This window comes from Mobula birostris, chromosome 10 (assembly GCF_030028105.1).
Source record: "Mobula birostris isolate sMobBir1 chromosome 10, sMobBir1.hap1, whole genome shotgun sequence".
Classification (NCBI taxonomy): domain Eukaryota; kingdom Metazoa; phylum Chordata; class Chondrichthyes; order Myliobatiformes; family Myliobatidae; genus Mobula; species Mobula birostris.
This window is the reverse complement of record NC_092379.1, coordinates 83860654-83875348: the sequence shown is the minus strand read 5'-3', so window position 1 is coordinate 83875348 and position 14695 is coordinate 83860654.

Below are 14695 nucleotides of genomic sequence, written 5' to 3'. Positions count from 1 at the left end.
ACCAACTATGGTTCTGAGCAGGACACTTTTATATGGTCTAAAAACTGTGTGGCACATTATAGAACAGAAAATTACAGCTGCACAATAACAAAGGCTAAGTGCACAGGAGCAGTTCAGTTACTGCACATTTACACACATGTGTAGCTTAGAGGGAACAGTTCTTGTCAACCACTGCCTCAGCCTTCCTTCGATTTATTTAGATATAGTGTGTATATTGGACTGTGAGAAAGTCTGAGGCTGGGGTACCCAAAACTTTTGCACAGTTCTGTATTTGTCAACTTGAGGCAGAAAGTAAGTTTGTAAATCTGGAGGAGCAAAGAATGTTAGGAATGGCGAGGGTGGAGCACTGTGGGAGGCGAGTGGGACAGGTGACAGAGAAGGAGAGGCAGGAGCGGGTGAGTAGCGTGAGTGCAGATACACCCAGCTCTGAGACACTAGGCAAGGTCATTTGATTTCAAACAATTGATTTATTATTACAGAATGCCTTGATGATGCTTCCCAAGCCCTTCCCTCTCCCTTCCCCTTTTCTCAACCATGATTCCTCTCTCCCTGCTCCTTTCCCAGTCTCAGTCCACAATTGGGACCCATATCAGAATAATGTTTACCATCACAGCCTTGAGTCTGTGTGGATAGGTCACTATCAGCTTTGCACATCTAGACACTGCAATTTGTCCCATTGGTCTGTACAAAACTGCTCAAGCTCTGTTAGGTAGCATGGGGATCATGAGTGAACAGCACTTTTCAAGTTCAGCCACAAATTTTCAGTTGGATTGAGGTCTGGACTCTGACTTGGCCACTGTAGGGCATTAACTTTGTTGTTTTTAAACTGCTGCTGTGTAGCTTTGGCTTTATGCTTGGGGTCATTGTCTTGCTGGAAAACAAATCTCCCAAATTGCAGTTCTCTTACAGACTGCATTGTGTTTTCCTCCAGGATTTCCCTGTATTTGCTGCATTCATTTTACCCTCTACCTTCACAAGCCTTCCAGGTCCTTCTACAGTAATGCAACAGGACCTGCCACAGCATTATGCAGCCACCACCATGCTTCACAATAGGAATGGTGAGTTTTTTTTCATCATGTGCTGTGCTTGGGTTATGCCAAATAGTGTTTAATCTGATAGCCAAAACATTGAATTTTGGTTTTATCAGACCATAGAACCCTCTTCCACCTGACTTCAGAGTTCCACATGCCCTGTGGCAAACTCTAGCTGAGATTCCATATAAGTTTTTCAACAGTAGTTTTCTCTTTGCCACTCTCCCATAAAGCTGTGACTGGTGAAACACCTGGACAACAGTTGTTGTATGTGCAGTGTCTCCCATCTCAACAACTGAAACTTGGATCTCCTCCAGAGCTGTCATAGGTCTCTCAATGGCCTCCCTCACTTGTCCCCTTCTTGCACAGTCACTCAGTGCTCTGGACAGATTTCCAGCTGTGCCATATTCTTTCTATTTCTTGATGATTGTCTGAATTGTACTCCAAGGGATATTCAGCGACTTGGAAATTTTCTTACATCCATCACCTGACAGGTGCTTTTCAGTAACTTTTTTGCAGAGTTGCTTGGAATGTTCTTTTGCCTTCATGGTGTAATCTTTGCAAGGATACTGACTCATCAACAGTTGGACTTCCAGATGCAGGTCTATTTTTACTACAATCAATTGAAACACCTTGACTACACACAGTTCTCCAAAAACAGATCCAATTTTACTAATTATGTGACTTCTGGAACCAATTGGCTGCTCTAGCGATGATTTGGTGTGTAATATTAAAGGAGTGAATACTTATGCAATCAATTATTTTATGTTTTATATTTGTAATTAATTTAGATCACTTTGTCAAGATCTGTTTTCTCTTCAACATAACAGTCTTTTTCTGTTGATCTGTGTCAAAAAAGCCAAATTAAATCCACTGTGATTCAATGCTGTAAAACAATAAAACATGAAAACTTCCAAGAAGAGGTGAATACTTTTGATAGGCTCTATATATGTGCCTAAGACTTTGACACAGTACTGTCAGCCATTCTGGCCCTTCGAACTGTGCTACTAGCAACACACCAATTTAACCCCAATTTACAACAACCAACCTACTAATCTGTACATCTTTGGACAGTGGGAGGAAGCTGGAGCACACAGAAGAAGCCCACGTATTCACAGGGAAGTACAAACTCCTTAGGGATGACATCGGAATGAACCTGACACCTTAATCTGTAACAGTGTTGTGCTAACCACTACACTACCAGGCTCCCAGACTGCTTCATCTTCTTTGGGATAAACTCATCTTGTGGCTTCCAATTTACTCCCAGTCACCCCAGCCATTACTGCTCTATTGTAATCCATGCTAGTGTCACCGTCCACTCAACTTTGGCTAGCTCCTTGCCCTTATAGCTCCTTTACCCCAATGTAATACCAATACATGCAATTTTAACTTCTCAGTTTCAAAGTGCACAAGCTGTACTAAAAAGCCTTCTTGTAGGTATTCTACAAATTCCTTCTCTTGGGACCCAGAGCAACCGGATTTTCCCAATCTACCTGAATATTGAAAATCCCCATGACCACCGTAACATTGCATTTTGACATGCTTTTTCTATCTCACATTTTAATTTGTTCCCCGCATCCTGGCTTGAAAGCGTGTATGTAACTCTCATCAGGGTCTATTTTCCCTTGCAGTTTCTGACCTCTCCCCACAAGCATTCTACATCACCTGATTCTATGTCACTTCTTTCTAAGTTTTTGATTTCAATTTATACCCACTGCCCACTTGCCAGTCCCTTTGACGCATGTGTATCTTCAGATGTTAAGCTCCCAGGTGTGAATTTCTTTCATTCACGACTTAGTGATGCTCTCAGTGCCGTACTCCACCTAATTTAATTTAGGAGCATATTCTTGTCTAAACATTTCAAGTATTTAAAATCTCTGTACATCCAATACAGCATTTAGAATGGAAGAGATAAGGTTAATGACATCAATCTGTCATAAACGGAGGGTTATTTTCTTAACAGGGATGCAAGCAATTGCAAATTTTAGTAGCCAATGCTTTGGAATTAATTGGTAAATTAGCAGAATAAAGCACTTTTTCTTTCTGCCATTAACATTGCCACTTCACAACAAATAAAGTCTGCTGCATCTGTAAATAAATAAGTATAAAGAATACATTTTGGAAGAATTTAGGGAGAGAAAATATGCTTGTTATTTACAATGGATTATATTTCATGGATATAAACAGATGCTCAGGAGCAAGTCTCTGGAGATGTGCTGCAGCAATTAGAAATGCATTGCCTAATTATCTGTTCATCGCTTTTGGTTAGGCAGCTTCCCTTGAGGCTGAGAATTATTTACTAATTTATATAAGATATTTTTCCATGTTTGAACAAATTGTTTGTCAGCTTGCGCAAATGTATTGGAGTGTCATTCTTTTTCTGCGAATCAAGAACAAAAGCAACATTCTTGTTAGATGCAGGAATCAAAGAAAACATTGGGGAAAGCAATAGTAATGGCACCTGGGAATTGGTTTTCTTGGAATATCTTCAGTAATTGAGCATTTCTCCTGTAAATTGTGCAATGCTGCATAACTATCTTTCTACTGAGTGTGGCATCCATCAGCTATTAATGAGCTGTAACCTAAAAAAAAGATGATTTAGCAAGCCTTTTGTAACATCTAATTTGCAATTAATAGAACACAAATAATGCATTGGGAGATAAGAAATTTTCTATATATAATTTTCTGAAAATCCAGCACATTAATATTGTATGGATAGTCCTTTCAGCAGCTATTCATCCTAGAACAATTTCAGTTCAATTTTGCAGAATATTGTTTTCATTCTCCAGTAATTATTATGTTCTTTTCAAAGGATGTCTAGTATTTGCTTTATCTGAGTGTTAATATAACATCAACTGAGTGTACTGTGTGGTATGAGTTTTGATCTTTTGTACCATACATTGTCATACTTTGGAATGCGTTCATGAAGGATGTTTTATTGCTTCTGATAAGAGATCATTGTCCTGAATTAACTCTGTCCCTCTCTGTACAGGAGTTGTTTTGACCTGCTGTGTATTTCCAGTAAGCTCTACTTTTGTTTTATGGTAGTTTTGCCTTGGTTATCTTCTTTGTAAGAAGGAAGACCCAATCACACCCAGAGTTTGGGTAACAGAGTGGTCAGTATAGTTTACCATTCATCTGTAGATTATCTCTTCACCTGCAGGAAGGCTGTTGAAGATGAGATGCAGTATCATGGAATGAAGGATGGAGAGAAATATGAGGCAAAAGTTTTGCACCCAAATCACTGAAATTAGCTGTATTTCAAAAATTATAAGGAAAAAACACATGCTGGAAATCTAAAACAAAAGTAGAAGATCCTCAGCACGTCAGGCCAAATCTGTAGAAAGAGAAAAGAGGACTAAATTTGGATGGTGTCAAAGGCTTTGTGCAGCCAATGAAATCCCTTTAACTGAAAATGGGATGGAAATTTCTTGAACATTTTACACAGAGAAGATTAAGTTCACTGTATCTCTTGGTGAACAGAACCGATTTCGTCATTGGGAGGAGGTGGTTGAGAAGAACTTCATAATATTTCTTCCTGTGGCCAGCTGCAATGAACATCCACAGTGGTTACCACAGATAATACTTGCATCTTTCCTTAAAGATGATCATGACTATAGCCTTTGCTGGTACATCCACATCTAACCAGATGTGGGCAATGAAGCGTGGGGATGTGTGACTGAAAATTTTCACCTCTAAGCGGGTATAATACCTTGGTTAAGAACACGTTTTATTGTATTACTACAGTTATGCTGTTGGATATTTTTATTTTCTGTAGCTTTTCTGTAAAATGCAGTGTGTTCTGTTAATCAAACTTTACAGCCCAGTATTTTGATTTCTGTTAAGCTAAGGAGTCACTTGATCAGATTAGGAATGTTGTATCAACCCATTGTGTTTGTCTTGATAACATTCTGCACAGTGGGATGCCATGGAACATTTGAAAGAGATTGGTGCCATCAGATTTCTAGGAGAATTTGAGTTGGTTATGAATATTTTTGCAGGAGTTAGGAGAGAAGTGAGTTTTTGATGCTCTAGATATCTGACTGGACTTATATGGTGAAGACTAGCAGGAAGTTCTTTACTGAACTTGGTATGAGGGATTATAGGACATTGTAAATGGAAATCCCATGGATTCAGAAGTCCATAGATTCATAACCTTTGAAGTGAAGTGATTTCTCTTCATTTTAAACATAATATGTAAAGCTTTAACTTGGAACTGTAATTCTAGGGTCTAGACATAGCAATAAGAGGAAAAATTGTAACCCTTACCTTTTTAAAGTTATTTAGGAACATTATCTTTTGAAACATGTTCTTTCACATTCTGCTTTACTTGAAATAATGTAGACTTACTCTACTTCAATGTCATAAGGCGGTGGCTGGGAACAGACCCAAGTGCAAGACACAGACACTGAAGTACTAGCGACAGGACTAGGATACAGCGCAATGGCAGGGACATGGACAGGAAAACTGGGAAGCCGGAACAGGACTGGACAAAAGAGCTAGGAGCCCGGGCTTGAACTCCAAGCCAGAGACTGGACAAGGACCCAGTACCTGGATCCTGCCTCTGGCTTGGACCCCAGAACCAGGCAAGGACAAGGCTTGGCTGGCAGGCAGGATGAGGCTGGAGTCTTAGAGACTTGAGGCGAGGCTTGGCAGGAGGCAGGAGACTTGAGGCGAGGATTGGCAGGAGGCTGGAGGCAGCAGTTTTCAGGCTTGAGGATAGGCAGGCTTCTCCGGGGCAGGACGCGGTTCACCTGGGCAGGGTGCGGTACTCCTGGGCAGGGCGCGGATCACCACCCGACAGAGGCAAGGGACAGGAAGGGACAGAACCAACCGCAGGTAACGGCAAAATGGCCTGGCTTACCTGGGCGGAGGCAAGGGACAGGAAAGGAGCTAGGTACCGGGTGACTCCAGGACAAGACAGCAAGACAAGGCAAGGCTTCTGGCAAAGCAAGGCGAGACGAGAACTTCAGGCAAGGCGAGAGTTACCGACAAGACAAAGCAGGGCTTCAGGCGAGGAAACAGAAGGCAGAGGAAGGGATACAAGGAGTAAGGACAAGAACAATCCAGCAGCCACGCCCTGGTCTCTGGAAGTATTTATGCAGCCAGCCCCAACGAGCATCAGCTGCCTCAATTAGAGCTCAACAAGAACAGAAACAGGATAGACAGGAAAACCTGGAGCAAGGGTCGATGGACCGGACCGTGAACCGGAATACGGACTTCACGGACTGGACCATGACATTCACAGGTTCAAAAGTTCATTTACGATCAAAGTATGTATACAGAATACAGTTTTGAATTTTTTCTTCTCCAGCTAGCCATGAACTAAAGAAAAAAACATGGAAGTCAGTTCAAAGAGAAACAGCAAACCCACTCCCCAGGACAGAAAAAAGACCAGCAACATGATCATCAACCCCCACAAAACCCTTCCCCCTGCGCAAAAAGAAACGAAGAGGAACGGGCAAAAGCACAGAATGTAAAAACCATAAGTCTGAAAAAGTCCATAGTCCACAGTCCCAATCCATAAACACAATGCCTCTGTAACATCCTCCACATCATCGAAAGAGAGAAACATCACTTAAATGCAGAGACCTGCCTCCAGGCACAGCAATAGGCCTCACACTCTCCTTCTAAAGCAACAGAGTGATCCCACCAGCGAATAAAAGGCAGGTAGTCGGCGCCCCTCTTCCACATTCACCTTGATGCTTCAATCTCCCTTGCCTTTTCATTGGCAAATAAAGGAAGCATTAACTGGCAAAATACAGTCGAAAAGCGGCGCACACCCCATCTTGTAATTTCTTCACCTTGAGGCTCACACTCACTGCTTCCTGGTATCTTCTTGGAGACAGCAAAGTGTTGGATCACTCAATCAATCTCCAAATCGCAAATTACAGGCCCTAGCAAGTCTATAAACACATTAAAGATGAAAAATAGATTAAAAGAGTGAAATAAATAATTTTGTGGTCTACCCAGAAGTGGTCGACCAAGGGTGTATTGTATGCGGACATCATCATATGCCTTCATAGGACACTTAACATAAGACAATACGACTATAAGATATAGGAGCAGAATTAGGCCATTGGGCCATTGAGCCTGCTCCACCATCTCATGCTGATCCATCTCCTTTTCAGCCCCAAACTCATGCCTTCTCCTCATAACTATTCATGCACTGACAAGTCAAGAATCTATCAACCTCTAACTTGAATATACCCAATGACAGCCACCTGTGGTAACAAATTCCACAGATTAACTATTCTAGCTAAAGAAATTCCTACTCATTTCCATTCTAAATGGACATCTCTCTATACTGATGCTGTGCCCTTTGGTCCTAGACTATCCCACCACAGGAAACATCTTCTCCATATCCACTTTATTGAGGCCTTTCAACAGTTGATAGTTTCAATGAGATCCCTCCTCACTCTTCTGAATTCCAGTGAGTACCAAGAGCCATCAATCGGTCATTATATGGTAACCTTTTTAATTGCCAGAATCATTCTGGTGAAGTTCCTCTGCAACCTCTGCAATGTCGGCACATCCTTTCTTGGATAGTGGTCACAGAAAGTAAAAACCTCTAAGTGAAGCCTCATCAGTGCTGTGTAAAGCTTCAACATAACATCCTTGCTTTTATTCCTGCCACTGCCTGTAAGGAATTTGTACATTCTCCCCATGACTGTGTGGAATGTCACCGGCTGCTCCAGTTTCCTCCCACATTACAAAGGCCTACCAGTTAATAGGCTAATTGGTCATTGTAAATTGCCCTGTGGCAAAAAAGTCCTCTGGAACCATGCCAGAATCTATTGATCCACAAAATCTCCAGTCTCCTCTTTCAGAAGCCTGGAGGTAGACCATCTGGTCCAGGAGATTTATTGACTTCCCTGCACCTTCTCCCTAGGGAAGACGACTACAATCACTTCCGACTCCTGACACCCCTGAATTTCTGGCATACTGCTAGTGTTTACACAGTGAAGACTGAAGCCATTGCTTTGTATCTCGTTACTACCTCTCCAGCATTGTCTGATATCTACCCTTGACTCCCTATTAAAATTTATATGTTTGAAGAATCTTTTGGTATCCTCTTTAACATTATTAGCTATCTCAATATTTCTTTTTTTCTCTCTGCATGACTTTTAGTTGCCTTCTGCTGTTGCCTTCTATCCTACACCTTCAGAATTGCTCTCAGAAATTCCAGCCATTTTGTTCACTGCCATTTTGCACATTATCTGCCTGCTGTTGCTGGCAGTCTTACTACATTCTGCCTTTGTTTGTAAACCAACTGCCCCATCCTCAGCCTCATCACTCTGGTTCCTAAACACCCTGCCAATTTCATTCAAACCCTCCCGAACAGCTCTAGCGAACCTGCATTCAACGATATTGGTCACCCTCGGGTTCATGTGGTAACCAGTCCTATTTATACAGATCATACCTTTCCCAGAAGAGATCCCAATGTTCCAGAAATGTGTACCTCTGCCCCCTACACCAGTTCCTCAGCAATGCATTTAAATGCTAAATGATTCAATTGTTACCCTCACTGACACATGGCACGGGCAGCAATCTAGAGATTATTACCCTGAAAGTTCTGCCATTCAGCTTTCTGCCTAGTTCCCTAAAATCTCTCTTCAGGACCTCCTCACCTTTCCTACTTTGGTGCCAGTAGGTACCAAGTAATCTGGCTGCTTATCGCACCCCCTCCCCTTTAGAATGCGTGAACCTGATCCTAACCATCCCTGACCCAGACACCTGGGAGGCAACATACCATCCAGCTGTCCTTATCACATGCACAGAATCTCATCTCTATTCCTCTAACTATGGAAGCTCTTATCTCTACTGCAATCTTTTTCATATCTCTTCTCTTCTCAGCCACAGCATCACTCAGTACCAGAGAACCGGTAGTTGCAGGTCCTACCGAGTAGGTCATTCCCCTCAACACTATCCAAAACAATGTACTTGTTATTGAGGGAAAAGTCCACAAGGGTACTCTGTACCGCCTGTCCATTTCCCTTCCTTCTCCTGACAGTCACCCAGTTACCTGCCTCCTGCAACCTAGGAGTGATTAACTCTCTGTAGCTTCTATCTATTATTTCCTCAGCCTCCCATATGAGCCGAATGTCATCGAACTGCAGCTCCACTTCTTTAACACGTTCCCTGAGGAGCTGCACTTCTGTGCACCTGGTGCAGATGTGATTATCTGGGAGGCCGTAGGTCTTGCAGAATTCCCACATCATACACTAAGAACGTAACACTGCCCCTGGAAAAATTCTCACTGCTTTAACTATGCTCTAACAGAAGAGGAATGAAGAATAAAGAAGGAGGAACTTACCAGATACATACCTCACCTTAGCCTCATGAGCCAAACCCAAAAGTCCTTCCCACTCTAACACTGGCTCGCTCCAACAATGGCTTTATAATTGCTATTATATAATTGTGTTACTTTTATTGTTCAGGAAAAGGCATTGCTCGTAAAATAAATGTTTCTCTTCCTTAACTTCCCTTGAGAAGCGGTGGAGAGCTACCTTCTTGAAACACTACCGTTCTTCTCATGAAGGTACGCCCACAGTGCAGTTGGTTAAGGATTTATACCCAGCATCCTTGTTTGCATGATTTTTTCCTGCACATTTGGTGCTTGACACTCCTTTTTTTTTAAATGGGTTATACAGGGTTTATTTGTTTTGAGGATTCCTGCAAGGTGACAAATCTCAAGGCTGTATATGGTATACATACTTGGATAGTAATTGTATTTTAAACTTCGAACTTTGGATTTTGTGTACCCACATATGCTGCAATTGTGTTTCTTTGAAATAGTTTCTTTTTGTCAACATGTTTTGTATTTTGCTGCAAAGAATGTCCTTGAGAGCAGAAACTAAAACTAAGTTATCATTTTGGTTCATAGCTCTCTTTTATTACTTCTAATCTTAGAACATAGAAACATAGAAAAACTGCCGAACAATACAGGCCCTTTGGCCTACAATGCTGTGCCGAACATGTACACTTTAGAAATTGTCTAGGATTACCCTTAGCCCACTATTTTTCTAAGCTCCAAGTACCTATACAGGAGACTTTTAGAAGACCTATCGTATCTTCCTCCATCACCATTGCCAGCAGCCCATTCCCTGCAATCATCACTCTGCGTGAAAATCTTACCCCTGACATCTCCTCTGCACCTTCTTCCAAGCACCTTAAAACTGTGCTCTCTCGTGTTAGCCATTTCAGCCCTGGGAAAAAGCTCTCAATCAATGCCTCTCATCATCTTATACACCTCTATCAGATCACCTCTCATCCTCCACCACTCCAAGGAGAACAGGCCAAGTTCACTTAATCTATTCCCATAAGGCACGCTCCCAAGGCAACATTCTTGTAAATCTCCCCTGCACCCTTTCTATAGTTTCCACATCTTTCCTCTCGTGAGGTGACCAGAATTGAGCACTATACTCCAAATGGGGTTTGACCAGGGTCCTATATAGCTGCAACATTACCTCTCAGCTCAATCCCATGGTTGATGAAGGCCAATGCACTGTATGCCTTCTTAACCAAGAGCCAACCTGCACAGCAGCTTTGAGTGTCCTATGGACTCAGACCCCAAGATCCCTCTGATCCTCCACACTACTAAGAGTCTTACCATTTATACTATATTCTGTCATCTTATTTGACCTACCACAATGAACCACCTCACACTTATCTGGGTTGAACTCTATCTACCGCTGTAACCTCTGACAGCTCTCCATGCTATCCACAACACCCTCAACCTTTGTGTCATCAGTAAATTTACTAATCTATCCTTCCACTTCCTCATCCAAATCATTTGTAAAAATTATGAAGAGAAGGGGTCCCAGAACAGACCTCCATGCAGAATATGACCCGTCTACAACTACTCTTTGCCTTCTGTGGGCAAGCTAATTCTGGATCCACAAAGCAAGGTCCCCTTGGATCCCATGCCTCCTTACTTTCTCAATAAGCCTTGCATGGCACACCTTACCAAATGCCTTGCTGAAATCCATATACGCTACATCTGCTGCTCTACCTTAATCAGCGTGTTTGGTCACATCTTCAAAAAATTCAATCAGGCTTGTAAGGCACAACCTGTCTTTGACAAAGCCATGCTGGCTATTCCTAATCATATTATGCCTCTCCAAATGTTCATAAATCCTGTCTCTCAGGATCTTCTCCATCAACTTACCAACCACTGAAGTAAGACTCACTGGCCTATAATTTCCTGGACTATCTCTACTCCTTATCTTGAATAAGAGAACAACATCTGCAACCCTCCAATCCTCCGGAATCTCCCCGTCCCCATTGATGATGCAAAGATCATTACAAGAGGCTCAGCAATCTCATCCCTCGCCTCCCACAGTTGCCTGGGGTACATCTCATCCGGTCCCGGAGACTTATCCAACTTGATGCTTTCCAAAAGATCCAGCACATCCTCTTTCTTAATGTCTATATGCTCAAGCTTTTCAAACCACTGTAAGTCATCTCCACAATCGCCAAGATCCTTTTTCTGTAGTGAATACTGAAGCAAAGTATTCATCAAGTTCCTCAGCTATCTCCTCCGGTTCCATACATACTTTTCCACTGTCACACTTGATTGGTGCTATTCTCTCACATTTTATCCTCTTGCTCTTCACATACTTGTAGAATACCTTGGAGTTTTCTTTAATCCTGCTTGCCAAGGCCTTCTTATGGCCCCTTCTGGCTCTCCTAAAAATTTCATTCTTACACTCTTCCTGCTGGCCTTATAATCTTCTAGATCTCTACCATTATGTACTCGTATGTCTTTTCAAAGTGTTTGAAATAAAGGGAAAAAGAATTTCGTTTATCACTTTTCTTTATCGATTTAAACATTTTGTACAAAAATTCAGCAGCAGTTTTAATGATCTGCAAATGTCCAGTTATTCTAGTATTATTAATTAACAATTACAGGGTAAAAGATGAATGTATTTTCAGTACTGATGGCATAACATCATTTTAAAGAGTCATGACATAGCATGGACATAGGATTGGAGTATTTGCTGGTATATGTGAAAGTCAGATGAGGAGGACAGGCAGTGAAGGAAGAATTAAAAAGGAAGAATCGACATTACGAATCAGGGAAAATATCACGGCTGTGCTCAGAGAGGACAGAGTGGAGCACTCACCTAATGAGGTTTTATGGGTGGAAGTGACGAAGGTATGACCACAATAATGGAGCTGTGTTATAGACGACAGTCCATGGAATTTAGAGGAACAGATTTCTAGAGTGATTGCAGACTGTTACAAGAATCATAAGGTTGTTGTAATAGGTGATTTTAATCTTCCATATATTGACTGGGACTTCCATACTGCTGGGATAGAGTTTGTCAAACGTGTTTGGAAAATTCTCATAATCAGTACAAAGAAGTCCCAATGACAGTGTGAAATACTTGATCTCCTATTAGGGAATGAGATAGGGCAGGTGATGGTGGTTTGTATAGGGGCACACGTTGTATCTAGTGATCGTAAAGTCATTAGTTTCAAAGTAAATACAGAATAAGATTAGTCTCGTCAGCAGGTTGAAATTCTAATATAGAGAAAGGCCACTTTCAATAGTATCAGAAAGGATCTGGCAAGTGTGGATTAGAACAGACTGTTTTCTGTCAAAGGCGTACTTAGTAAGTGGGAGACTTTGAGAAGTTAAATTTTAAGAGTACAAAGCTTGTTTGTGACTGTCAGAATAAAAGGTAAGATAGTAAGTTTAGCATACTTTGGTTTTCAAGAAAAATTGAGGCCCTGGATAAGGAAAAAAAAGGAGATACATAGCAGGTATTGACAGGTTGGGTCAAAAGAGGACATTATGGAGTATGAGAAATACAAGAGAACACTTAAGAAAGAAATCAAGAGGGTTAAAAGAAGGGATGAGTTTGTTCCAGCAGACAAGGTAAAGAAGAATTCTAAGGGATTTTGCAGATATGTTAAGAGCAAAAGAATTGCAAGGGACAAAACTGGTCCTCTGGAAGATCAGAACAGTGATCTACACATAGACGGAAAATTAATAGGAGAGATCTTAAACAGATTTTTTGTATCTGTATTTACTCAGAAGATGAATACAGAATCTATAGAAGTGAGAGAAAGCAGCACAGAAGAAATGGACTATATACAGATTACAGAGAAGGAGGTGTTTGCTGTTTTGTGACAACATGGGTTGGATGAATCCCCAGGACCTGACAAGATGTTCTCTTAGAACCTATGGGAAGATAGTGCCGAAATTGCAGGAGCCCTATCAGAGATATTTAAATCATCCTTAGTGAGAGGTGAGTTACTGGAGAATTGGAGGATAGCTAATGTTGTTCCTTGTATAAGAAAGGCTCTACAAATAAATCAGAAAATTTTAAGTCAGTGAGCCTGACATCAGTAATTGGACAGTTATTGGAAGGTATTCTGTGGGACTGGATATATGAGTATTTGGATAGACAGGACATGATTAGGGATAGTCAGTCTGGTTTTGTGCTTGGTAGGTAATGTGTAACCAATCTTATAGAATTTTTCTAGGAAGTTACCAAAAAAGTTCATTAAGGAAAGGCAGTGGATGCTGTCTACATGGACTTTAGCAATGCACTTAAAAATGTCCTTCATGGGAGAGTGCTCAAGTAGGTTCAGTCACTCGACATTCAAGATGAAGTAATATATTGGATTAGACATTGGCTGTGTGGGGGGAACCAGAGAGTGGTAGTAGGTAGTTGCCTCTCTGACGGGAAGCCTGTGATTAGTGGAGTGCCACAGGAATGGGTGCTGGATTTGTTGTTGTTTGTCATCTATATCAATGTAGTTAACTGGATTTGTGTATGACACCAAGCCTGGGGGTATAGTAGATAGTGAGGAAGACTATCAGAGCTTGCAGTGGGATCTAGACCAGCTGAAATATTGCAGGTGGAAATTAATGCAGTCAATTGCGGGGTTTTGCACTTGGAAGGAGAAACCAGGGTAGGCCTTACACAATGAACAATAGGACACTGAGGAGTGCAGTAGAACAAAGGTATCTCGGGATACAGGTCCATAATTCATTGAAAGTGGCAGCATAGGTAGAGAGGGTCTTAAAGAAAACTTTTTGGCATTTTGGCCTTCATAAATCAAAGTACTTAGAATAGGAGATGGGATGCTAGATTGAAGATGTATAGGACATTGATGATGCCTAATTTGGTGTATTATGTGTAGTTTTGGTCTCCTACAGGCAAGATGTAAATAAGGTTGAAAGGGTCCAGAGAAAATTTACAAGGATGTTGCCAGATTGGAAGACTTGAGTTATAAGGAAACATTGAATAAGTTTGGACTTTATTCCTTGGAACGAAGAAGATTGAGGGGAGACTTGAAGGAGGTGTAACAAATTACAAGGGGCATAGACAGGGTAAATTCAAACAAGCTTTTTCCACTGATGCTGGGTGGGACTACAAGCAGAGGAGGTGGCTTAAGGGTGAAAGGTGAAAAGTTTAAGAAGAACATTAAGGGAAGCTTCTTCACTCAGAGGATCGTGAGAATGCGGAATGAGCTGCGAACGCAAGTGGTGCATCTGAGCTTGATTTCAATGTTTAAGAGAAATTTGATAGGTACGTGAATGGTAGGGATGTGGAAGGCTAAGTGCAGGTCATCGGGACTAGGCTGTTTAAATTTTAGCATGGCCTAGGTGGGCTGAAAAGTCTGCTTCTGTGTTGTTCATGTCT